The sequence below is a fragment of the Paroedura picta genome, chromosome 8 (assembly GCF_049243985.1).
Source record: "Paroedura picta isolate Pp20150507F chromosome 8, Ppicta_v3.0, whole genome shotgun sequence".
NCBI lineage: Eukaryota > Metazoa > Chordata > Lepidosauria > Squamata > Gekkonidae > Paroedura > Paroedura picta.
The window spans coordinates 19,750,626-19,777,225 of NC_135376.1; the positions used below are offsets into that span (position 1 = coordinate 19,750,626).

At 42.9% G+C, this 26,600-nt stretch overlaps 1 long non-coding RNA gene across 1 annotated transcript; it reads right to left on the bottom strand.

Moving 5' to 3' along the window:
* Window positions 1-26,600, bottom strand: LOC143843041 (uncharacterized). Its single transcript, XR_013233435.1, has 3 exons — window positions 26,332-26,600; window positions 23,953-24,005; window positions 1-38 (listed from the first exon to the last, which is right to left on the bottom strand). It is a non-coding gene; the product is annotated as an uncharacterized LOC143843041 (long non-coding RNA).

The following is a 26,600-nucleotide window of genomic DNA, read 5'->3' on the forward strand; positions in this document are numbered from 1 at the left end:
TCTCTCTGTAAGCTAAGGCAGAAGCAAGACAAATCCATCTGTATAGAAAGAAGACAAAATCCATATGTGTTGTATAGAGATTTTTGTCATGTTTCTGTCCATTTGCAACAAGCGCTTCATGCTAGCACCAAATTTAATGCAAGTAATAGTCCAGGTGCAAACGTTATCACCTGTTCGTATTTAAAGGATGTGAAAATAATTCCCTTTACGCCACTGCACCTTGCCAGAACCAATTACTATAATTCATTGTTTATCATTTATTTATTTCATCAGTTTCCATGACATTCTTTTTGGTCTCCCCACTCCTGTAACTTTATACATTTTCCTTTTTATATTTATCTACATATCCACAGGACTGCCTCTTCCACTACACCAAAGCGATCAAAATATGCTCAGGATCCCCGATAAGGTTGCCAGATTTGGGTTGGGAAATACCTGGAGACTTTAGGGGCAGAGCTGGGAATAGACAGGATGTGGGCCAGGGAGGGACCTCAGTGGAGTCTGATACTATGGAGTAGTCCTACAAAGCTGTCATTTTCTCCAAGGAAACTGATCTCTGTCACCAAGCTGTAAAGCTGGGGGATCCCCAGATCTCACCTGGGTACTAGCATCCCGTCCCCATCCCCATGGAGCCCTCATTCTGACCAGCGAGATCAGGGCCCTGTGGGACCTTAAGCAGTACCACAAAGCCTGTAAGACAGAGCCGTTCTGCCAGGCCTATGGTTGAGGCCTGGAAATAACATTGAGAAAACACTGGCCTCCCTGCCTAAAATCTACTCAAACAACCAAGCCCTCCAAGAATCTGCTATTTGTCTAGGTGGTTTTCCTACCAAGCTGCTTTTCTGCCAACAGGTGGAAAGGTTTAGAACCCCAAATGGAGAAGATGTGGGAGTTCCTTGGGGAGGTTTTTGTTATCTGAAGAATTCTGATTTATGCAGTTCTGTAATAATATTTTCAGCCCTTATGGGGATTATATTTTTTTAAAGATACCTTTCCCTTACAGAGGATTTCTCATTTCCATGGCAATGGTACGGGGTTGGAGGGGAGAAGGAAGGGAAGGGTTCATTGCTTAAGCAGGAACGCTTCCAGGGACAGAAAAGTAGTTGCCCGAGACACTCATTTTGCAAGTCTCTCTCCCCCCCACCCCCCGCTGAGCAGTATGAACACTCTAAAGAGCTTAATCAGCATCTTTCAGGAGGCCACAAAGATCAGGGGGCAGCATTTTAAATATTAAAACAATAAGAAACCAACACTTTGAACAGAGCAAATGCAGGAGAAGCAAGTGAAGCCCAAGAGACATATATTCATTGTGACGCTTTTAAACCTACACGGTCCTTCTTGGCTTTAAGAGCCATGCAGTTAGGATTTCACCAAATTATTAGGCTCTTGCGGCTCACAACAGAATGCAATATTTAGTTTACTTTCCTGATGGATGCTTTTAGAACTATTTAATCCCTGACTTTCTACAGAATAGATACATTCTGGAGGAAAGCAAAGAGGCTCTCCCAGATCTTTCAGATCTTTCTATGATTCTAGGATCGAGGCTCAGAAAGTCTGCTCTGAATGCAAAAAGTCCCAGATTCAAGCCCCAGTTAAATGTTGTCTGGCATCAGATACTGGAAAATGCCTCTACCTCTTGTCCCATGACACTCCCACCAGGCACAAACACAGTCCCCTCTGTTACCAGAAAGCACCTTTAAAGCATTCTTTAGGAATGCAGATGATATAGTGTTTAAGAGCTGTGGAGCCTAATCTGGAAAACCAAGTATGGTTCCCCACTCCTCCCTGGCTAGATGGGTGACCTTGGGCCAGTCTCTCAGAATTCTCTCAGCCCCTCCTACCTCACATGGTGCCCATTGTGGAGAGAGAAAGGGAATGGTGATTGTAAGCTGCTTTAAGACTCCTTAAGGTAGAAAAAATCAGGACATAGTAACCTCCTCCTCCTTTTCAAAGCCCTGTTTGAGCAATTCTGAAATGCAAAATACATAGAACTTAATGTTATATAATAACTGCTGCATTTATGCCACAGAAGACCCAACACCTGTTGTCACACAAATCTTTGATTTTGCTAGGGATTTTTCCCTCCAATGTTTGACTGAGTAAATCAAGAACATATCTGACTTTCCTAAAAGCTGAGGCAGTGTTATTTTAAACACTGTTTCGATAAGCCTCAAAAAAGTTGATATACCATAGAGACTCGAAAATATATGATCTCATTAAAAAACCGCTGGCACTTGGAAAGATCTCCAGTCGCCAATCACGACTCCAGGGTGACTGTAATTTATAACTTTTGTCCCCAGAGCTAAGCCATTTAATCTGATAATCAGCATCAATCAAGGAATTTTAGTGCCACGTTTTGCCGTCTGAGCAGAAAACTACTCTCTTGGGGACAAATTAGGCACCCCAATGTGACACTTGCAAATAAATATTGTTCACCACAATGGTTCGGTGCTATGATTCAGTTGGATCGATTCACTATAGAAATGCTTTTGAAGCTAGAAAGCTAGAAAGAAGTGTGTAATTATATTTTTAAAAATATACAAGAAAGAGTTCTGCAGTGTTATGGCTTCTCAGTGGAGTAGACCAGCCTCCCAAGCAATGACAATATGCACTTTAATTTATGCCTCTTTACTTGTTGACTGAAAGTTATTGCACCTAAATATGTTTCATGACAGTTCATAGCTCACTATTAAAACAAAGCAAGGGCCTAATATGCTGAAATACAGACTCTTCCATTGGCGCAAGGTATTACAGCTTAGCGCTCAATATCTTAGATGGAAAGAACATTGTTATCTGTCATAACTTATTGCAACACATTACTTATTGCCAGAAACAAAAAACAGTACATTACGTGGACTAAAGTATTATGTGATGATGCCCAATTTTCATCTAATTCAGAGGCGCCTTCTAAAGCCAAATAACTACTGGAAAGTAGTAGGTCATTTTTCTCAGTAACAAACCTTGAATATTATTACATTTTAGATGAACCATCCATGGGTGTAATAAGAAACATTCCAGAATCCATGTGCCACCAAACCTGTTTCAAAGATATTATTCTTTATTCTTTATTCTAGACAGTATCAATGCCTTTGTTGATAGAAATGTTGAAAAAACCAATTTAAATGCAGACAATGTCTCAAAGGTTTAACTACACAATACTTGGAGAGCTCCATGTACAGAGTTCCCATTGTGATGATTTAAAATTCATTTACCAGGTGTGGAAAATGTCAGTTAAGATTGGGACCAGGGTGCAAGTGATGGGGGATTTTAAGCTTCTCCTCCATGTTCTTTTCCTGATCAAAAAATGGTTCAGGGGGAACACATTTTGACTATTGTGAAAACACACATGTGGACACACTGGCTTGGCTCTTCCCCAAACTCGTCATGACCCCCCCCAGAACATAAGAATTGGAGTTGGAGGTCTGCAGTAGAAGCCTAGGAGCAGGTAGAAAAAACTGTTTCAATCAGGAAACAGTGCCAAGGGTAGAATTCAGTTCCTGTTATCCTGTTATCCTGTAATTTTCTGAGAAAATTTGAATTTGATTTTGTTCCCTTTTATTTCTACAGGGGAGAAGGCTAGAGACTTACTTTAAAAATCAGAGAGCCTGCTACAGCAGACAGAATAACAGTATATTGATATAATGATATTCTAGTGCCTATCTGAAGAAATTAAAAACCAGGCAGGGAGGACTGACAAGGGGCCAGGGGCAGGGAAATTGGCTGCCATGTGAGCCAGAAAATTCTAATTTACCCACCCACATAGGAGTCATGCAGGCTTTACTAAGATCTTTCCCAAAACTTCAGAGAAAAACAGATTTGAAAAAGATTGGAGAAAAGCCAGGGAAATCCCCAGGGCCATTTCCCACGGCGATCTTTGTTGCAAATTGTTTGCGGAATGAAAAATCGCCATTTAAAATAGTGGAATTCGTCGTTTTGCACACCTGGCTTTGTAGTGGAATCAGTTGCGTTTTTTTAGCGTTTCCCACAGGCTTCCGGTCTCGGCAGAAATCGCTAGAAAGGAAGCGCTATTGCCAAGCTTGTCCCGCCCCTGGCCGTCAAGCAGCCAATGGGCAGCCGTTAGCATGCTCCCAAACAGCCCCTTTCCCTTTAAGAAAGCTTTTTTAAAAAAAAAACAGACCCATAGCAACGAATCTACGTAGATTCCTTGCACTGGAGAGACCCATCCAGCTGCCTAATGTGATCTATCGTTTGATTGTATGATCGTTGGCACGCTGCCTCGAGTGATAAAAAAAAATTCCCCCCCCCCCTTCTCACGGGCTCGATTTTCGGCTGAATTTATGTGTAAAAAATAAAGGGACTTTATTTCAGCAAACGGGCTTTTAAGTGGTTTGTGCTTAGTGACTAAAGGTGAAGGACTGAAGCCAGGGAAGCCTCTAAACAGAAAGAGGCTCGCCGGTGCGTTTATCCCCGCTCGCTCCGAGAAAAAAAAATGGCGATCGCTTCGCCGGAAGTTTGGAGGAGAGATCCAGGGGGAGGGACTTTGAAGAACCAGCTACAATGGTAACGCACAGGTCTTTAGCGCTATTGTTGCAGATTGGTTGCAGGAGTGTATCGCTATCCGGAGGGTGAATCCAGTTTTCTGGATTCCCCTGAAAGCGCCACAACGAAGCGCTTTTGGCGGGTCGGTTTCAGGATTGTTGCAGATTGTTGACGACGTCGTGCGTTATGGCAAATTAGTAGCGTTATCAATCGGCAACCATTGTGCTATTTTTAAGCCGTGGGAAATGCCCCCCAGAGTTTCCATGTCCATGTGGAGAACCCCAGGGGGGACCGAACTCTAGGTCAGAAACCCATATTGAAGACTCCTATATAAATAGCCGTCCCTTAATTTTTGTAATTGAAATTATAAAATTATTTCATTCTACGAGTTAGGATACTGCAAATTTTACAGTGCAATCCTAAACAGTTGCAGCCTTCTAAATCTCTTGAAGAGAATGAGCTTAGAAGGCTGCAATTTATGCTTAGGGTGGCACTATTAATCATGGGCAGAAAGAATAGTGGATGTGAGGGGAAGGTGCAGAATACCATAGTGCCTTAGAAAAATCCCTTTAGATAATGGATATCAAGGGGAAAGGTTCTATCCTAGCATTTTAACTGCTGTAATTTTCCATATGGAAGATATATATATTTTTTGCATTGACAATTGTGTGAGTCCTCATCTGTCAAAATGAATGCCTTCCAGATATTATTCAAAATGCCACTGGCAATACTGCGGCCATGACCACAAACAGTCACTTCTAAAAACAACAATTCACGTGGGGCCAAAAATGTTTGACCCCTTACATCAGCTAAACACATAAACATGTGACATTGCCTTACGCTGAAGCAGATGGTTGGTCCATCAAGGTAAGTACGATCCACTCAATCTGGTTTTCCAGGATCTCAGTAGAGATCTTTTACAACACCTATTATTCATTCATTAATTCAGCTTATATACAGTCCCTCACTGTGATTTCTTGGGTGTATTTTATTTATACCTCACACTTATTTGTGTACTGCATTTATATTCCACCTTTCACTCCAAAGGGGACCCTCATTGGCTTACATCATTCTCTTCTCCATTTTATCCTCATGTTAACCTTATGAGATAGTTTAGGCTGATTGTGCCTGGCTGGCCCAAGGTCACCTAGAAAGCTTCCACAGAAAAGCAGGGAATCAAACCTGGGTGTATTAGCGGATCCTTTTAACTGAAGATACAGGGGCTGAACCAGACCATTTCTGCATGCTGAGCAGATATTGAACTACAACCCCACCACCAAGTCATGGCCCCAACCTAAAGAATAAAATTAGTAGTAGTCATCCTTATTTTTCACTCTTGCTCTTTAAACTCAGAGTGGAGTACCTTAAGGTTAAAAATTACCTAGAGTGGTTTGGTCATTAATTGCTTGTTCTGTCAAAGACACTGAGAAGGAAAAAGAGGAGGTGGAAAAGTCTTCACAGCCCTAGGTAATCTATAGCTGGGACTTTAGCAGGGAAGGCAGCATAATTCTGCAATGTTTCTAGGCCTCAATCACAGGTCTGGCAAGAATAGCTCTGTTTTATAAGCTCTGGTCCTGCAGAGATCTCATCTCATTTGGGAGACCATTTCACCAGGCCAGAGTCTGGGCTGAAATTAATGATGTCATTAGCATATGCATGGAACTGGAGATGGAGATCTCCAGGCAGAACTTCTGCTGCCTCGCAGGTTGGAATATCTGGGAGTCCCATCTGTACCCGTTTCCAGCTGAAATACATTTTGTGATCTTAATTCTACACAGTAATCCATTCCCCAAATCCAAGGGTGAGCAGTTTCTATGCTAGTTCCAAACTAACTTTTTCATTTGCCGTTACTATGGATTGCTCAATCAGTTTTACGGATTACCCAGGGTATATTGTGGATATTGTCGTATATTGTTGTATATTATGGATATTGCGGTTTGTATGTGCCCCAATACTGTGATGTTGTTTTATGTTTCTAAGATCCAAGGTTACCAGCCTACTCCCAATGTGACAGATTGCCCTCCCCAGTTCCTGTTTCCTGCCGTAAGAGGGGGAAAAATTAAAATGGCTGTTGAGCTGACATATTACATGACTTCCACAGAAAACCCAGAAGTGACATCACACCTTTCTTATTATCAGAAACCCTACAGTAAAACCATGGAGCTTCATAGAGAGGTGTGATGCTGGGTTTTCCTGGAAATTGCATCACAACATGACCAATGGTTGCCCCCCATCTTTCTACTAAGATCCCATTTCTGGTTATTTTTCTGCTTAAATTGCAGCTCTAGTTGCCAAAAAGCTGGGGGGAAAGCACCTGTTCCTTTAAGTTCTGATTTGTCCTGGCCTCGACCAGAGTCCACATCCAGCCCTAATGGAGCTGTCACAGTTCTGCAGGGTCTGTAATATGGAGCTCTTCCACAGGTCTTTGGTTGAGGCTGGGGCAAGCAAGAGGGCCCCTCTCCAGGCTAAACTGGGAAATCAGGTTACTCTTTATAATCTGAGGTGGGCTGCTGAGTGAGGAGTGTGGGGGAAGGGGGTTATCTCCATCAGGATATGCTGGTCTTAACTGTAATTGTGTTGTTTTAATGGGGGTTGATTGGGGTTTGATGTCTTTGTTCCTTGTCACAAGCCGCCTTGCAGGAGTGGTGGGTTAGAAACTAAATAATTAATAAACAAACAGAGGTTTGGTATTTGCATAGGAGTAGCTGAAGCCTATAAGAGCCTCTTGTGGCACAGAGTGGTAAGGCAGCAGAAATGCTATCTGAAGCTGTCTGCCCATGAGGCTGGGAGTTCAATCCCAGCAGCCGGCTCAAGGTTGACTCAGCCTTCCATCCTTCTGAGGTTGGTAAAATGAGTACCCACCTTGCTGCTGGGAGGTAAATGGTAATGACTGGGGAAGGTACTGGCAGTATTGAGTCTGCCATGAAAATGCTAGAGGACGTCACCCCAAGGGTCAGACATGACCTGGTGCTTGCACAGGGGATACCTTTACCTTTACCTTAGCTGAAGCCTTCCATGGCAACATGGAAGCAACATTACATTAAGGCTCCCTTAAAAGGAAAGAACATTTTCTCTAGGCAACCATTATTGCAACACCCATCTCTACCTGGTGGACAGTTAAGGAATTACTGTGCCTTTCCAGGGTTACTGCCCATTTCTTAAAAGTGATTGGTTTCTTCTCCTTCCACAGTGCTTGATTTATTTCCTGTTGTTTCCATGCTTCCTTTTGATCTGCCAGCATTCATCAATAAATTCTTGGTTATGTGCTCCTGAGAGCCTCAACCATAAGCTTGGTGGCAAAGCTCTGACTTTCAGGCCCTACGGAACTCTACAAGCTCCATGAGGGTCCTGATCTCTCCAGAGAACTCATTCCATGAGGAAGAGGAATCATCAAAAATTCCCAGTTTAGTTTGGAACCCACCCAAAGACTGGCAACCAACCAATAGGAGAGGTAGGGGATGATGGCATGCAAAATAAGTGTCAAACCATGGAGTTTGCTGGAATCCTAGAGTGTCAACATCCTTTTGCTGACATCACAGCAGAAGTGACATCACAGCATCATTGCACCTGCTGTCCCCTTCCCCCAGTTTCCTTTGCCATTCTAACAAGTGGTGCTGAGCAGCTGGGCTCCAGGGCAGTAGATCTACTGCTATAGTGGGAGAACAGAGCATCCTAGCTGTGGTGTGGAACCAGTCAGAAGGGATACCAGGAAGTAGGGCTGGAAAGGACTTCTGCCAGGGGCTTTGGACTAATGCTGGCAGTTAGAGTAGATAATATTGAAACACTCTATATGGGCCAGAGTGTTTCATTTACTATAGGGCAGCTGGCTAATTGTTGTGAAGTTTAGGTCCCATCCTATGACCTCAAGGCACTGTTTTTGTTCTCCATCCCTATTTACATATGACTGAACTCAGAGTGAATGGGATTGACCAAAGGTCAATCAGAAACCGTCATAGCTGAGTACAGACTTGAACCTGGGTCTCCTGAGCTCTAGTCCAGAAAATCTAACTGGCGCACTGCCCTATCTTATATAAACATGAAACAGCTTCACGTGCTTACGTTTAGGAACCTTCCTGAATTGCTTTCCCTACAGGATGCGATCTACATTCATTCGAAAGCACAAATTAGCTGCCTTATAATGTAATTTGGGTGGCATTTCCTCTTCTGTTCTTGACAGAAATTACCCGGTCTCCTGAGATTTCAGGATAGATGTTCCAATTTCAAGGAAGACGCACATTACATTTTAATACCACTTGTTCTTCTATATAATATCAGAGGATTCGGATGCCTTTCATTATCAGCTTCTAACATGCATGAAAACAGAACAGGTGCAGGGTGATGAAAGGAGTGGGAAGACTGATTTAGAAAATCTGTCGGCTGCGCTTGAAAATGGCTGCTCAGTTACGCAGTGCTCGGGGGAACAGAAAAATGCCCATTTATGATTTGCTTCTTAACAATACACCTGGCATACAATTTTCAGCTAGAAGGGGGGGATATTCCTCCCTACCTCCAACTATTATATTTAGAGCAGCTAGCAAACATTCTAAAGAAAGAAAAGAAATAAGGAGGTTTTGTCTGACACCCCACTCCAGGCAGATTGCATTTGAGGAAGCTGGTGCCATTTCACACATGAGGCACCAATGGCTCAGATGGGGTGGCTGATGCTTGATTTGTGGCACCTACCAAAGCCTCGGATTCATTTGCTCAGCAGAAGAGACACAAACTGTGTGGATATTCATGCTGAGGGTCAGAACAACAGCCTGTTCCAAAAGCAATGCCAGTTAGGTGCTTCTTTTTGCGAGAGCTTTTGGGAGTTGGAGCTGATTCTGAGTGCAACGAAATCTTTAGTTAACAGCCAAAGCTTCTAGCAAGGGAAATACTCGGCCCACCCTCTCCACAACCCAAAAGCAAAGCTTGAAATCAGATGTTCGTGCTCATCAAAATCCTATGTGCTTTAGTGGGAATATGGCATATCTGTGCCATATCCCTTCCTCTGCAACCAACAAGGACCAGGAGAAAAGAAGCAGGATCCCAAAGAAGACTTTGTATTTCAGGATCTGCCCCTTAGAGAAATTACAACCTAAACATTAGAAGGTGAGAGTGTGTTTTCAGGGGGCTTATATTCCACTCACGTAATCTACCCAGCTGAAGAAAGGATAGATAAATATTATGAACAGAATCATAAATGCATCCAAGAATGAATGGGTCACATCTCAAAGTGCCTTGCTGCATGCAGAAGACCTCTTCACCTTCAGAAAGTGGGGTTTCACACCACAAACCAAAGCCCTTCATAAAACCAGTGGGAATAAATCCTGCACCCACTTGCAGAATCTCAGAAACACCACCAGAACCTATTCTAACAGTGCATAAACGTTTGCATTCATGATCTATTTGTGAAATAACAACAGCAGCTACTCCAGGACTGACTAGTTTGTTCGCCTTGTGGTCCAAGGGACTCGCAAGAGTCTTCTCCAGCACCAGAGTTCAAAAGCCTCAATTCTTTGACGCTCGGCCTTCCTTATGGTCCAACTTTCGCAGCCATACATTGCAACTGGGAATACCATAGCCTTGACTAGACACACTTTTGTTGATAGGGTGATGTCTCTGCTTTTTAGGAAGCTGTCTAGATTTGCCATAGCTTTCCTCCCCATGAGCAAGCGTCTTTTAATTTCTTTGCTGCAATCCCCATCTGCAGTGATCTTGGAGCCCAGGAAGATAAAATCTGTCACTATCTCCATTTCTTCCCCTTCTATTTGCCAGGAATTGAGAGGGCCGGATGCCATGATCTTTGTTTTCTTGATGTTGAGTTTCAAGCCAACTTTTGCACTCTCCTCCTTCACCCGCATCAACAGGCTCTTTAGTTCCTCTTCACTTTCTGCCATTAGAGTGGTATCATCTGCATATCTGAGGTTGTTGATATTTCTCCCTGCAATCTTGATCCCAATTTGTGACTCCTCTAATCCCACCTTTCTCATGATGTGCTCCGCATACAAGTTAAATAGGCAAGGCGACAGTATACAGCCTTGCCGAACTCCTTTCTCAATTTTGAACCAATCAGTGATTCCATGTTCAGTTTTCACTGTTGCTTCTTGACCTGCATATAAATTTCTCAAGAGACAAATAAGATGCTCTGGTATTCCCATCTCTTTAAGAACTTGCCACAATTTGTTGTGCTCCACACAATCAAAGGCTTTAGCATAGTCAATGAAGCAGAAGTAGATGTTCTTCTGGAACTCCCTAGCTTTCTCCATGATCCAGCGTATGTTGGCAATTTGATCTCTAGTTCCTCTGCCTCTTCGGAATCCTGCCTGCACTTTTGGAGGTTCTTGGTCCACATATTGATGGAGCCTAGCTTGCAGGATTTTGAGCACAACTTTGCTAGCATGAGAAATGAGTGCAAATGTGCAGTAGTTTGAACATTCTTTGGCATTGCCCTTCTTTGGGATTGGAATGTAAACTGACCTTTTCCAATCCTGTGGCCATTGTTGAGTTTTCCAAATTAATGTTGTGAGCCACTGTGAGTTGGCTGGCCAGGAGTGGTGATATATACATTTTACAAACAAACTTATACATTTAACAAACAAACAGTATCCTTATGCTAGGTGTAGACCTAACATTCAGTGGTGGTGTGGTGGTGTTGCCATGTTGGAGATTTTGAGGGTTTAAGATAGGGAAAAACACATGATTCAGAGCCTCCTAGATTAAGTGGCTGACTATGGGGAAAGCTAGTCCGTCACATGCAGTGGTCCCATGTGTGAATTTAGGACTCATGCCTGCATCCTATTACATGTACAGCCAATACCCTCGGCCAATGCACAAATGTATCCCAAGTGTTTTCTTCCTGCCTTATGCAAGCTATTAATAGTGGGAGAATGTGTTCATTATGTCAACGTAATAGTTGTCTTACCAAGCCATGAACAGTGTGTGTCTTTTGAAATCCATCACCTGAATATTGCCTAATAAAGTTTGTAAATAGCCTCTAAATGAGCGGAACTACCCCTTCTGGTTCAGTATGCAAGGAAGCTCTCTTTCCTGCAGCAGATTGGTTTTAGATCCTCCGTTCATTCATTACTTTAATGACGAGCTAATTTGAGCCTCCGTCCCAAAGGGGCCATTGTTTGGGTTTAAAGTAATGCAACATTTACAATGTTTTATTGACATGAGCCATAAAAGGGCAACTCCAGGCGTGCATTAGGCCAGAGTCAGCAAGTTTAAGTAGATTAGTAAAGAAATTTATTAACAGGTGATCTAGATGTGAGCACGGGAAAACTCCATGTTAATTCCGCAGCAGAAAAGAATTGTGCACATCAAGTGAATGTGTAGGAGCATATCCTGGTTCATTCTGGTACCCTAATCCCATGTGTTTGCTAAATGTTGATTTACTTTGAGGATGATACTGGAAAACATTCTACATAGGGGAGGGGGGGCATACAAGCACAAAACATTCTCCTGCACCCCACAGCGTACATTGACTGCATGCTGGGCAGTCTGTAAAGCCGCTGTTAGACAGCGATAAAAACGGCAATAGAGATTTTGTGGGCATGGCATTTGCCATCAGAAGAAAATACTAAGCAAGCCTCTAATCTCAGAGCCTGTGCTCTAAAGACAAAGCATGTCGGGACAGCAGAAAGGAATTTCCACACAGTTGCCCCCCAGCAGCCCCCCAGCCCTCTTTTCAATCAGTTTAGTACTTGGTTGCGGTGTTTAATTTTGGAAAGGGATGACCTGTTTTCTGGAAACCGCACCCTAAAGCAGTGATGCTCAGTTTTTGGAAGAAGTCAGTTTCAGCCATGCTGTTCACGGACACATAAACCTTGCATGTGCTAAGCCAGACCCTTGATCTTGTTGGAATCTGCAAGAGTGCGATTTAATAGCACAAGAACTCTTCTGACTGGCAGTGACTCTCCAGGATCTCAGGTAGAGCTCTTTCACCTAATCCTTGGTCATTTTAACTGGAGATGTTGTAGAATAAGCTTTCTATATTCAGGTGACCTATCGTGCTTAGATTATACTCCAGGCCACCTTAGAGAGACCAACAAGAATTTCTGGGTATACGATCCTAATAGTCAAAACTCCTTTCATCAAACACAATAGAGTAGAAATGGAGATGTGAGTCAGTTTATCCTCATCAGAAAGCAGGGGAGTGGTACTGTAAAGCAGGGATAGTCAACCTGTGGTCCTCCAGATGTCCATGGACTACAATTCCCATGAGTCCCTGCCAGTGTTTGCTGGCAGGGGCTCATGGGAATTGTAGTCCATGGACATCTGGAGGACCACAGGTTGACTACCCCTGCTGTAAAGAATGCTTGTAAAAGAAGCCAAAGTACAATGCATATGGAATCAGCAGAGGGGAAATGCTTGGGGGCAGGAACTAGCATCTTTTAGAACAGGGGTAGTCAATCTGTGGTCCTCCAGATGTTCAAGGACTACAATTCCCATGAGCCCATGCCAGCGTTTTCTGGCAGGGGCTCATGGGAATTGTAGTCCATTGACATCCGGAGGACCACAGGTTGACTAGCCCTGCTTTAGAAGCTTTCTTAACCACACTCCTGCCACCTTCTGACTAGGACAAAAGGATTCCAAGTTCTCCATTCTACTTGTGTCTGACAAAGGCAGCTTTGACTCTTGAAAACTCACACCCTGGAATTCTTGTAGGTATCTAATGTGCTGTTGCACTCAAAGCTAACTGTTCTACTGGAGACCAACTTAACTACCCTCTGAAATGACCTATAACAGAGCCAGTGATTCCAAATTAATATGGAATTACTCCTCTTTCTAAATTGAATACTAGAAATATTTAAATAATATGTATAGCCCACTGTTCTCCCAATGGGGACCCAACATGACTTCTAATATTTTTTTCTCCTCCATTTTTTCCTCAACACCAAACCTGTGGGACAGGTTACATTGATAGAGGGTGACTGGCTCAACGTCATCTAAAGAGCTTCCAGAACAGCGTGGGGATTAGAGATTGGGCCTCCCAGATCCTCTTATAGTAGTAGCCTGCAAACCCCCACTGAGACTGATAAAATATGTACCCCCTGCCCCAAGAGCCTTTAGCTTATGCTCAAAACAGAGGTGCTGGAAGGGCAACTTCAAAATTTCATAGCCTTTACATGACATACATGTGGGAAGTATGCCTGAAGAACTCTTTGCCTTATCTGTGTTGTAGAAGAAAGTCCCTTGATCACAGCCATAGTTGATAAGCACTCCCTGAAGCATTCCATTGATCAAGGCTCCTTTGAATCTTCAGCAGTTTCACACACCTTCCAGGTCACAAACTAGGATAAATAATCCAAACTGTTTGAAATGTCCTTTGTGAAGGACCGTTTGCTCATCTGTTGGCTACTGTCAGAAGATCTATGTCATATTCTTAGATATATTCATACATTCATGTGCCCCATCTATCGTAGGTTGGTTACACTATCATTTAAAAGCCTGGATCCTAGAGATGTACCAATCAAAGCACAGTCCAAAATTCATTAATGGGCAGCGAGTTTCCACAGATTTTATTCAATGCCATCATGGTTTCTGGTTTCACACAAAAATGACCCAATAACAGATTTTCCATTCCCCATTCATACTGATTCCTCATATTCAAGCCTGTATTTTGATTAAGGTAATTAAGTTGCTTGCTTGTTAACCGCTCATCTCCCTTCCACCTTAACTTTCTCTGAGATTTATTGTTCATATTGTTAAATGGACTCTTGGGAATGGTAGAGGACAGGAAGGCCTGGAGGATCATTGTCCATGGGGTCGCAGTGGGTTGGACACGACTTCGCACCTAACAACAAAATTGTTCATACTGGGAGTTGCATATGCAATGGACTAAAATATTTTTTCTCCTAGATTGGGGTCTTGGTTGTATACATAGATGACATTCTTTTGTGGCAGGCCTCACACAGGGACTGATTTGGGTAACACACCACACAGCCTTACAACAAGCCACTGAGGTAATTCACAGCAAGCGAAACATTCATTTTACTTGTTGGTTCATTTTAAAATGTGTATGCATTCTCTCCTGTGCTGAGAGCATCTTACAATAATGCAAAAAGTTTTTTTTTAAATAATGTAAAAGACAAAACAATGTGCCATTGATAAATTAGAACCTCGCACAACCAAATATAAACAATTGCAAGTTGTGGGCATTGTATTTTATATTGTTAGTCAATCTGATATATTATTTTGTATTCATCATGCTGGATTTATTGCATCACATTCTTTGGGCTAAATAAGCAGATGCCTCAAGAGAATACAGTATCTTCAGTGAATTGAGCTCTACCAACCAAACAGTTTTCTCCTTACTTGTCTGATATATTGCTTTCACCATTAACAGAGTTAACCACTTCATTTTCTCAAGTTAACATATAAAGGGCATATCCATAAATAGTGATTCATAACTCTCAATAGCTGAAGAGTTATGTAGGTACGCTCTCCCTCCACACACATTTTTACTCATTAACCAATCATGGTCTTCAACCTCATACAGCACATTCTGGAAATTACTCCTGTTTCCTGGAATCTCTGCCTAATTTTTAATATAAGGGGAAGCAGTAAGCCAAGCCCCTTATGGGGCTAGATGATTCTTCCTTCAAAGCATATTTCTCTTATTTTTTCTTCCATGTGTCTGTGTTCTTATGTCAAATTGGGGATCTTTAAATGGCAGCTGGACAGATATTTATCCTGAATGCTTTAAGCTGATCCTGGTTCGTATACTGCATAGCCTACTGGTTTGCAATAGCCTATGGGCTGCATATATGTTTTTAATTCCTAAAGTGTATTTAAAAAAAATTGCACAATAAAAGTATTGTAATATAATTTTAACACTAATACAGACATTCAACCTTTGAAGGTCTTAATTGTTACCAGTTGGGTTGTTATGGTTCCTCACCTAGTCCAGCCCCCTGCTCAATGCAGGATCAGCCTAAAGCAGTGGTTTTCAACCTGGGGGTTGGGACCCCTTTGGGGGTCAAATGCCCTCTCACAGGGGTCATGGCAGGGCAAGCAGCTTGGCCAGGGGGGGCCATCCACACAACAGCCTTGCATGGTAGATCGAGATAGAGCATTCATCTGTCTGGAGCAGCGGAAAAGAGCAAGATCGGCATGGTGGGACAAGAGGCAGAACTGAACTGAGAAACCCCAGAAAAAGACCAATTTATATACAAACACGAACAATGGATCTTCACGCCATTGGTCAGTTTCGGTTTAATTTCCGTGAAAGAACACCTACATAATTTTATGGTTGGGGGTCCCCACAACATGAGGAACCGTATTAAAGGGTTGTGGCATTAGAAAGGTTGAGAATCACTGCTCTAGAAAGTCTTTCAGGTGCAGTAGAAAGGGAAAAGGATAAAAATCAGACTAGAGCTCAAAAATCAGACTCTGCTCAACAAAGTTTGAACTTTTCATCAGCCTAAGAAGCTTTCCTTCACAGGAAGCGGCTCTTCTGGCTATAATCATTTTCAAAAACTTTTAGTCCTCTCACATAAAACATCGCCTTGTATATCAGCAGCAACAATGAGGTTTTCTTCTCGAGTCAGCGTAAAAATAATGTTGACACTGCGGTCGATACATTATAGATTGCCATATTTATGTCAGAACGTATCGGCACAGAAATACGTCAATAATATAAAATATTTAAGGATAAGCCTTATATTTAAATTAAACCTTACAATCCCATGTCTTTCCTTCATATTTCGCTTGGCTGCTCTTAAATGCATCTTCGATGACAGGTTCCTAAGATAATGATTTCAACATCTATTTTTAGCCGTTGACTAAAACAACTGTTTTTAAATAAATCTTCGCAGAGCAGAACTGGAAGTTAGCTCCCTTGTTCACCGATTTTATCCATTCGTAACGCAACCCTGCAGTACCATAGCTACAAATGACAATTCACAATTTCATATTTATACGGTTTGAAATGTTAATACACTCTAATTTCTGAGAAAGTTTTGGAATGAAAGTTAACTAAACTAAAGGAAATGTAGAGTTTTGCAATTGATTGCTTTAGCCGCTGCTAATAACAGAGGGAAAAGACAAAATTCAGATCATATAATGAGAACCCATAGTGTGGCCTTTCTCAACTTTTTTACTGTTGAGAACCCCCTTTTTTTTTTACTATTGAGACTATTGTATTCTTCAGGCTTCGAGAAACCTCAGAAGTGTCACAATCATGCAGAATATGATTGGAAAGCATAGCTGTTTACACGCCCATCTGGGGCCCCTACCCTTCTGTCCCCCTCCAGGCCTATCATTGGCCATTTCGGGAGGGGAGTCGGGTCAACACAACAATATATGGTCATATCATATATGGTCTGTGGTCTACCGTTCTTTCAGTCTGTAATACCAATCTTTCCTACCAAGTTCTAAAGATTATTATGATCACCTATGTGAAACACTTCACAAGCCTATAAAAAGTGATGTATATATTATATACACAATGACAGCAATATGCAGACTAGTTATTGCAGATTAGATCCAGTGTTTTCAGAGAGTTTTCTCCACTACACTTGAGGGATAATGATGGAGAAAATGAAGATCTGGCTTTACTAATACAGAGCTCAACGAAAGAAGAATTTCAGTCTTGCAGATCGTCATAACACACGTACGGGCAAAGCAGAAAAGTGTTAACTATTCAAACAGACTTAAGACTTTTCTTTTCTGCATGTTCTGCTGCATGCCTCCAATTTGTTGTAAGCCTCAATAGGTGAAATAAGGAAATCTCACTTTTTAAAAGAATTACCCGTTCCTCTTCAATTACACTTATTCTAGCTAGTTCCATTTTAGGTATCATCTACTGTCTTCCAGAGGATAACGTCACACTAAGCAGATGGTTCTAGACTAAAAGCAACCCAAATATTAGTAATTCCTTAAAGGCCCACCAATGCTGACCACAGCTCTATTCAAAGAAGGGCTACAGTTGTCAGCTGCACAGGCAAAATCAGGAGACACTCTGAAAACCAACTGCAAGACTGTGTCATCTCACAACTAAAAAGCATGTTCAACCTCCCAGAGAGCCCAGAGTTCCTTAGCTACGCTTTCAGCTCTTGCCATGAGACCATCAACAGCATAAGAAGCTCCCAGTCGATCTAACAAAAAACGTTTTCCCGGTCCAACATTCTAGATGGCAAATACACAAGTAGGACATTATGTTGAAGTCGACTATCTTGATGCCCTGTTGTTGGAGCTACAGAGGAACTAGTTAACCACTAGAATCAGAGTCCAGTAGCACTTTTAAGACCAACAAAGATTTCATCAGTGGTTAGCCACTGTGTGAGAAGGAGGCTGGACTAAATGGACTGCGGGTCTGATCCAGAATGGTTCTTTATAGGAACTTATGTACCTTTGTTGCCAGGTTGGCATTTTCAATGAAGCTTCCATTATGCCCCCCAAATTACTGGATAGTTACAGCCAGTCGATAACTCAGCATATTCATGAAAGCAGGATTCTAACAGGGATTTGCCCTGTTGTTGGCCCTGTCTAGTAACTGATTGGCCACTGTGTGAGACAGGATGTTGTACTAGATAGACCACTGGTCTCATGCAGCAGGGCTCTTCTTACAGTCTAAAGATGCATTTAAAGCAGTGGTCCCCAACCTGCGGGCCGCAGCCCGGTGCCAGGCCTCGAATGCCCGGCGCCAGGCCGCGGTTCCCTCTCCCTGCCCCCCCGCAGTAAAAAACTTCCCAGGCCGCAAGCTTGCGGCCTGGGAAGCTTCTTACTGCGGGAGGGGGGAGAGGGAATCAGGGCCACGCTCATGCATTGCGCATGCACAGCCGGGCCGCGCTCGCGCACATGCGCCATGTGTGGCCAAAATTGCAAAAGTGCCATGTACGTGCAATTTCGGCCGCACATGGCGCATGCGCGGGCGCGCATGCGCGATGAGCTGGCGGGGCAGTTGCCCTGCCGGTCCCCAGCCTAAAAAAGGTTGGGGACCACTGATTTAAAGTCTACAACGGAGGTCCTTAATGAACCCCAATAATAACCATGTTCCTAATAGACCTCTTTATACAATGGATAGGCTTTAGGACCACTACCACTTATGCTACAATATATGTCAGTTTTTAAGGTCACTGTTTTTACAACAACATGCAACACGTGACAATCTGTTCCTAGCTCACTGCTATTACGATGTCTGTATGGACAGCTAGCGTCTCGTGATCCTGTATCCAAGCTGCCTATATATTGGCTTGTATCCGTCAGCTAAATCTGAGCAAAAAATCAATCAGTAAGTCTTTAGGGCACCTAAGAATCATTACGCTGCATGTTTTGGGGCCAGTACCTATGACAATTAGGTCCTGGTCTAATTGACTGGAGCTCTGGGACAGTCTGACCATAATGAGTCGATCAGCAGCTTCATTGATTTGGCTGACATTACCTACCCCAGTGAAGTCCTATGCAGAGGTATCTTTGCAGAACGGGGTCAATATAGCCAAAGGGTCTGTTTGTCGGAAATGCCTTGATTTGACATGCCAGAACAGGACAAATGCAGAGTGGCAAGTAAATGACTTCCCCACCGCTGACATTAACAGCTGCATAATAGCTCCGTGAGCAAGCTTTGTAAACATGTAAACAGTGCAATTAATTGCAGTGATTATGCTCTTGGAAAAACAGAGCCTTTCAGTTAATTTAGAGCACGCTGCAGCCCCGTGTTTACAGAGCTCCCAGCACACTGGAAAATTAAATATATTTAATTTGGGTTTCAATTGTCTCCTCTTCAAGAGCAATCTATGAACTCTGCGCATGCTAAACTCCATAAATAGTACCATCGCTTTCATCGGAGGTCACAGCTTCATGCAAATGGCTTTCCTCGCCTCTGCTGAAAGGGAAGGTGTTTTAAGCCTCAGAACCAGAACCTCTCTCAGTTCTGAGGCCTCACCTCTGTGTCTTTCGCTATCCAGCATCTGGCTACCATGGGGACAACGAACCACTAATGGTGCCTGGAACGATGGGAGATATAAGGTGGTACAGAGAAACACTACCTGCATTTAAAGTTCTAAATCACTGATTGAAAAGAAAATGTCTACAAGTACGCCCTCAGCACAGTACCAGACTGAGCAAGGGATCCAAAAGAATAGGATAAAACACAATTCCTCTGCCCTCCCTCTGCACATACCCTAGTGCAGGGGTAAGTCAACCTGTGGGTAGTCAACCTGTGGTCCTCCAGATGTCTATGGACTACAATTCCCAGGGGCTCATGGGAATTGTAGTTCATGGACATCTGGAGGACCACAGGTTGACTACCCCTGCCCTAATGGATCTCAGATCAGGCAGGCTCCTTAGCTTACAGGATATAGTTCCCACTACTTTGAAGCCTTTTTGCCCAGATGTGCAGTCTGGCTACCCCCTGCAGACCCCAGGTAAGAATTCTGTCTTCTTCAGTGGAATCGGCACAACAGAGACCCTCCTACTCACTCTCAGGGGCTTCATCCTCTCCTCCTACTCAAGTTGTTCTTGAAACTACCAGGATTTTTTTCCTTGAAGTCTTCCTAGCACCTTAAAGCCTCCAAGCCCCAGTTCCCTGCTAGATATCTGCTCTCTAGCTGGAGCGTGCCTGAGGGAGACCTGACCATTCACTGGTAACCACCAGGCCTGCTATTGGCATATCTAAAGGCTTGGTGGGCGAACCTGGCAAGAAATTGACTCCCTTCCCCCACACGTACTCTAACAAAAAGAGAGGTTTAAAAAAACTCAGGGGGAAGGTTTTGCTCAGTTCAAACTTCTAACAAAAAATGCATTTGTCCACAGCACCAATGATTATTTTTTCTATGAGAACTCTTGCTTTTCTGCAGTCAAGAAACTGAGAAAAAAAAAAACTTCTTTGGTGTATATTAATAGAATGCTAGTGGCACCTAGTGGTTAGTTTATAGAAAATACCAGAAATTCTCAACGTTTCGATAACCCAATGCTAGTCAATGTCTTCCCATATATCTCAAATTTGATCTCACAGTAAACCTTTTTCATGAAACTGGAGCTGAAACAGTGACTGCACAATATCTCTAAAATTATCCAGAAGTAGAAGATATTTAACAGAACTACGATACACAACTCAGGAGAGTACAGAAGTCTCTAAGGTGTCTTTCAATCAATCAGAAATTGATAATTCTGGAATAACAGATCCCAGAGTACTGAGTTCTCCAGGGGAAGCATCACCCCTCTGCTACAGGCCACGTACCTGACCTCTGAGCAGTCCCATTACTGACTTAAAGTTCTTCCAACTTATCCTGATGAAACTTCAGTTTGCTTGCCCAGTTGGTGTAGTGGTTAGGAGTGCGGACTTGTAATCTGGCATGCCAGGTTCGATTCTGCGCTCCCCCACATGCAACCAGCTGGGTGACCTTGGGCTCGCCACGGCACTGATAAAACTGTTCTGACCGGGCAGTGATATCAGGGCTCTCTCAGCCTCACCCACCCCACAGGGTGTCTGTTGTGGGGAGATGAATGGGAAGGCGACTGTAAGCCGCTTTGAGCCTCCTTCGGGTAGGGAAAAGCGGCATATAAGAACCAACTCTTCTTCTTCTTCTTCTTCTACCAGACCCTTACTGACCCCAGTAACCATCTGTTTCTCAACAGCTTCCCCTTGAATCTGACAGAAATGGGGGGGGGGGGAGCACAGAGATATCTCAGCATATTTAGAGCACTGAATACTGAAATATGGAACCTGACCAAGGCACCAATGTAGAACTTGAATGGCCTGAGTAATAGGGTATCCTAAGAGGAGGGAGAAAGAGCCCGTCTGCTTACTTAACCAACCACAGGCAGCTCAGCCATGCACCATCCTGCTCAGCCCTGGGCTGCCCCACCCCAAGTGGGGGGCAGGAGACTAGTCCTCCAGGAGACGTCCCAGTGGACATAATGGCCAACCCACCCAAGACAAAATGGAATGCCACATAAGTCCCAAAAACTAAGCCTTACTGACCTCAATGCTGCTATCTGGAATCTACTCCCAGGCCTTTTGCTGAATATAGTGGTAGCAGCATGGAAAATCAAGGACATAAGCCTGATTACCAAATGTAGATTAGTTAGGTCTGTTTATTTATTACTTATGGCTGAGAAAGTTGGACAATGAAGAAATCAGACGGGAGGAGAGTTGATTAGTTTGAATTCTGGTGCTGGAGAAAGATTGCGCGGATTCCATGGACAGCAAAAGTCACCAACAAGGAAATAGTACAGCGCACAAGGCCCGATATATCACTGGGAGGCAAAAATCACAAAACTCCGTCTCACTTATCATGCGATCCAACTCAATAGAGAGGGCTTGGTCAGTAGAGAAAGGAAACCAGGCCAACAAAGAACACAGTGGTTAGATCTGATCAAAATGGACACTGGCCAGAGCATTATTCAACCAAAAGAAGCAATGCAATATAAAAAAATGTACAACACTTGAGCCGTAGGATCGCCAAAAGTCATAAATGACCAAATGGCTAAAATTATCACCATCAAATGTGGTCAGGAATGACTTTGGTTGGTTAGCCAGCCACAGCTCTTCCTGGGAAGAAAAGACCTGGACACAGTGGGGTATAGCCCGTAACATCTAGTGTTGATTACTGCAAAGAGCTCCATATAGGGATGCTGGAGAAGCTTCAATTGGTATAAAATGCTACTGACAGGATTGGCTGGAGTGGGTCATGGGGACCTTACCACTGCAGTCTTAGCCCATCTACACTGGCTTCAAATTTGTTTCCAAGCAGAGCTCAATTCTGGTGCTGACCTTTAAATGGTTTAGGACCAACATATCTGAAGGACTGCATACTCCCTTATAAACCCACCCAGCCACTGTAATCATCTTCAGAGGCCCTGCCTTGGGTTCCCAAATCTTCAGAGAATAGTTGAGTAACAACCCAGAAGAGGACCTTCTTGGTCATGGCATCAAAGCTCTGGAATACTCTTCCCAGGGGGATCCCCCTTTGGTTGCCATCTTCTGCCACCAAGTGGAAATTTTGTTTCATTTTACCTTCATTCAATAATCCCTCTTTCCTGCCTGGAATGTTGTGGAGTGGGGGAAGTTTCTTTTTTTTTCCAATATGTATTTTAGTTTTAGCTTAAATAGTTTTAATGAAAGTTCAGGGTTTTTCAATTGGTTCGAAAACGTGATTTTATTATGCATGTTCTGGTTTGTTAGCCACCTCGTGAAGGCAGAAAGGCAGAGTGGAATTGTGGTCAAATAAAAAATACGCACCCAAAAGGTGCAACCACTGAAATGGTCTCTCCTAATTTAACAAGTTAAGCATCGTTTAATGATTTACAGACTACTGAAAGCTGCTAGTCTGAGAAAACAACCTTTACTGCGTGAATTAAGACAGCCTTCTCCTCCTGATGTGTAGCCTTAATGACCTGTTTGGTTGCATATTGACAGAGATGCCAACAAGGGATTCTGTGATATACTTCATGATGAATCAGGCTCTTAAAAGTGACCAGTGGAGAACATCGATTCAGGAGATGAAAGATGGAGGCAGTGTGCACCCTTTTCAATCTCTCGGATTATTGGAACAAGGTCGAGAAGATTCCCGTGAGGGTGTCAGAAGCGGAGTGTATGCAGTATTGATTTCCATTGCATTCTTTATTGTACGACCGTCTATTCATTAAGCAGCGCATAGTAACAATGCTGCTCTTTGAAGAGCTATGGCATCTAGTATATGGCATTTATAAGATGTCCATCTCTTTCTGGGAATGCTCCTGGTTTTTAAGCTTTTGTTGGACAGGTAGAAATTCAGCAGACAAAGCTACATTAATGGGCTGTGCTGGGGGGGACACTTCCCCTGCTGAATTTCCATGTGTTGTGCACTTTTAGATGCACAAGAAACTGTCAGGTAAAAAAATAGCTGGAAACCCTGATTAAACACTGTTGATATTATGGTTAATATATAGGGCTGGGCATCAACCAGCTCACAAACTAAATTGATGGTGAATTTGGGCAGATTCCTGATTTACAAACTAATGTTGGTGGCAGGTCAACCCACATGAACTTTCCACAAACTTTCAAGCAGTTTATGGTGGTTCCTGAATGGATACATTTTCAGACAGACTCTCTCCGCTCAATCAAAAAATTTGCCAAAGTTCAAAGCAACAGGAGGGCAGAATTTCAGCCTTGGAAACACCAATAGAGGTCCTTCAAAGCTTAATAGCCCCTGCTGGCTTCCAATAACAGAGTTCCCAATCTGCTCCAAGGTATCAGAGTGTTATATATACCCTCAGCTCAGCTCTACACCCTCTCCTCCATTCGGTGTTGGCATTTAGACAGAAAGGAAAGGAACTTGTTAAAAGCAGAGCTCATTCATTTGTTATTCCTGTAAACAGCATTCCTCTCTGTTTAACAGGTAATACGAATTTTTGCACCACTCAAACATTCCTTGAGAAGTTGCTCTCTTGGAAACACTCCTGAACTGTCTCTTGAAGGTCAAACCATGGTGTTAAAAAAAAAAACTAACAAAGGCTCATTTTGTGCATTTTTCTTACCTATATCCAAATAGGAGACTATTTCCAGTGCCCAATGGTTTGCACGGTCGAGTCTATAGGAGCAAAAAAACAAAACTAGAATCTAATGGCATCTTAAATGTCTAACAGATTTATTGCCACAGATGCTTCAAAGGATTAGAGTTGACTTAATTAGATGGAGGTGTAGTTAAGTTTTCTTTCATAGGGCCGACATGTGCTATAGGTGCCCACACACTTAAACTGAAGTCCCTAAATCTGTGTTATTTGAATGAGTTGCAAATCATAGATACGGTTTTAATGGTTTGAAAATGTTATTAATTTTCAACTTGTACTAGTGTGTTGCTTAATATTATGCACCAGGCTGAGCCGGTTCGCTAGAAGGGCAGTATATAGAGCTGTTCTTGCATAGCAGTTCTGTCAGAGCTCTCTCAGCCCCACCTCCCTCACAGGGTGCCTGTTGTGGGGAGAGGAAGGGAAAAGTGTTTGCAAGCTGCTTTGGGACTCCTTAGGAGCCAGGCGATAAAAGCGGGGTATAGAAAACCAACTCTTCTTCTCGACTAGATGGACCATTGGTTTCATCTAGCAGGGCTCTTCTTATATTTGACTTCCTCCTTAGAATTCTCCTGTGGCCTCTGAATAGGCATTGCAGTCAGTCAATAAGCCACATGGGACTGCAATGAGGAGGGAATCGGGCAAGGTCCCCTTTGAGCAACCAGCCAATTTCTTGGAGCTGCTGAGAATAAACTTCAAAATTATGATGAGATTCCAAAGGAAGCATAACCAGCCCCCAAAGTAACTACACCAGTGAAGAAGAGGTGATAACAAGGCAGGAGAGTACAGGAAGCAGACAAAACCAGGTTGCCTTGGGTGCCAAGGTCCTATTGAAGCTAGTCTCAAAACTGGCAAGTTTGCATGGCTGCCTCTCCTCAGCCAGTGACACACAAGGATAACTATCAGTTTTAAGGAGCTGAATACTGTCAAAAGTAGTTAATAAGCTTCCTTACGACTTGTAATGAGTCTTTCTCCTCCAACTGTGCTATAGGTTGAATTTCTTTCTTCTTAAAAAGCCTTTGAAGTGGGGTGTAGCTTAACATTTTTTGTTTCCAGGGTCATTAAAATTCTTACTCTCCATAGCTTCCCACAAGAGATCAGAATGTTAAATATTTTAAAAACCCCACCTTGTTTCTTAATCTTCCCTAATTAGACTTTAAAAGGATGCTGGAAAGTAGAAATACACAACTTGTATTCCTGGTTCGTACACACAAGGCCCTGGATCTTGTCTCCACAGAGCTGAGCAAAATATCTGCCTCTCAGCCACAATAAAATTCTCATTACTGTGGAGCAATTTAAATCTATTCATAGACCAATAATCATCTCCACCTGGGGTTATCAATCAACTCTTTGTTCTTTATAGCTCAAGCCGCCACTTTGGTTATGTTGGATATTCATTCACTCCCTGGTTTCAAAAATAAGCACCAAAAAAAAAAAACCTTACACAGATCATAAAAGTTTTACGCAAATAATGAATATTACCCCAGCCTATCGTACAAATCATGCATGCGTAACCGAATGGCCTGCAGTGACACTTTTGACTTGAGCTAGCACTATTCACCTCCCATTGCACTCCGAAAAGATTTGTAGCTAACTTACTCCTTTTGAGAATAGGCAATAACTGCATCACCAAGACTCAAGACCAGAGATTCAATACTTCTGTCTGAGCATGCTCAGAAACTGGTGAGAGTGGAAAGTACTGTCAAGTCACAGCTGACCCTATAGGGCAGGGGTGGCCAAACTGTGGCTCTCCAGAGGTCTGTGAACTACAATTACCATGAGCCTCCGCTTCATGTCATGGTACCTCCATTTTAAAGATCTCAAGCAGCCATTACTGAGACAGAGCTCTGGTATTCTGAAACCCTGGAGAACCACAGAATGGCAGAGTAGACAGAATCAAGTCTGCCTAGATTGACCTATTTAGGTGGGTAGCCAGGTTGGTCTGAGGCAATAGAACAAAGATTGAGTTGAATTCTGGATACAAGCTTTTGTGTGTAAGATGTGTGCCTGCACACAAAAGCTTCTATCCAGAATTCAACTTTGTTGGTCTTAAAGGTATAGCTGGACTCAAACTTTGTTAGGTTGACCAATGTCTAACTAATGCAGCTTCCTGAGTTTTTTATTTTAGACACAACAATAAAAACACCCGCTGAGTGCCACCTGTCTAGATTCACTAGCCTGCATGACACAAAGTTGCTCAGGTGAACTGCCTTGTTAGATCAGACCAAGAACCATCTCTCCTAGCCCTCTGTTTTCAAGAACAACCAGCCTTATGCCATGGGAAGCTCACAGAAAGGGCAAGATACAAAGCTCATACTCTATTCTTCACCTCCAAAGTAGACTGTATACCTGTGACTATGAAGACTTCTTTTTGGATTTCCCGGCAGATGGATCAGCCATGTTACAGTTCAGCAGCTGAGTCTGGGACTGAAGCCCCCACAGATGTAGTCACAGCAGCTTCTTTGTTGCATCTCTCCAGGGAAAACATTACTCTTTAAGTGTAAAATATCAGGTTTAATACAGGCAGTTAGCTCCAATTGCTCAGTTCGTTCTCTCCAAGCAATGAGGAGCTGCTCACTTCAGAGCTACATCTCCAGAGTTTTAAGTTCTCAAGGACT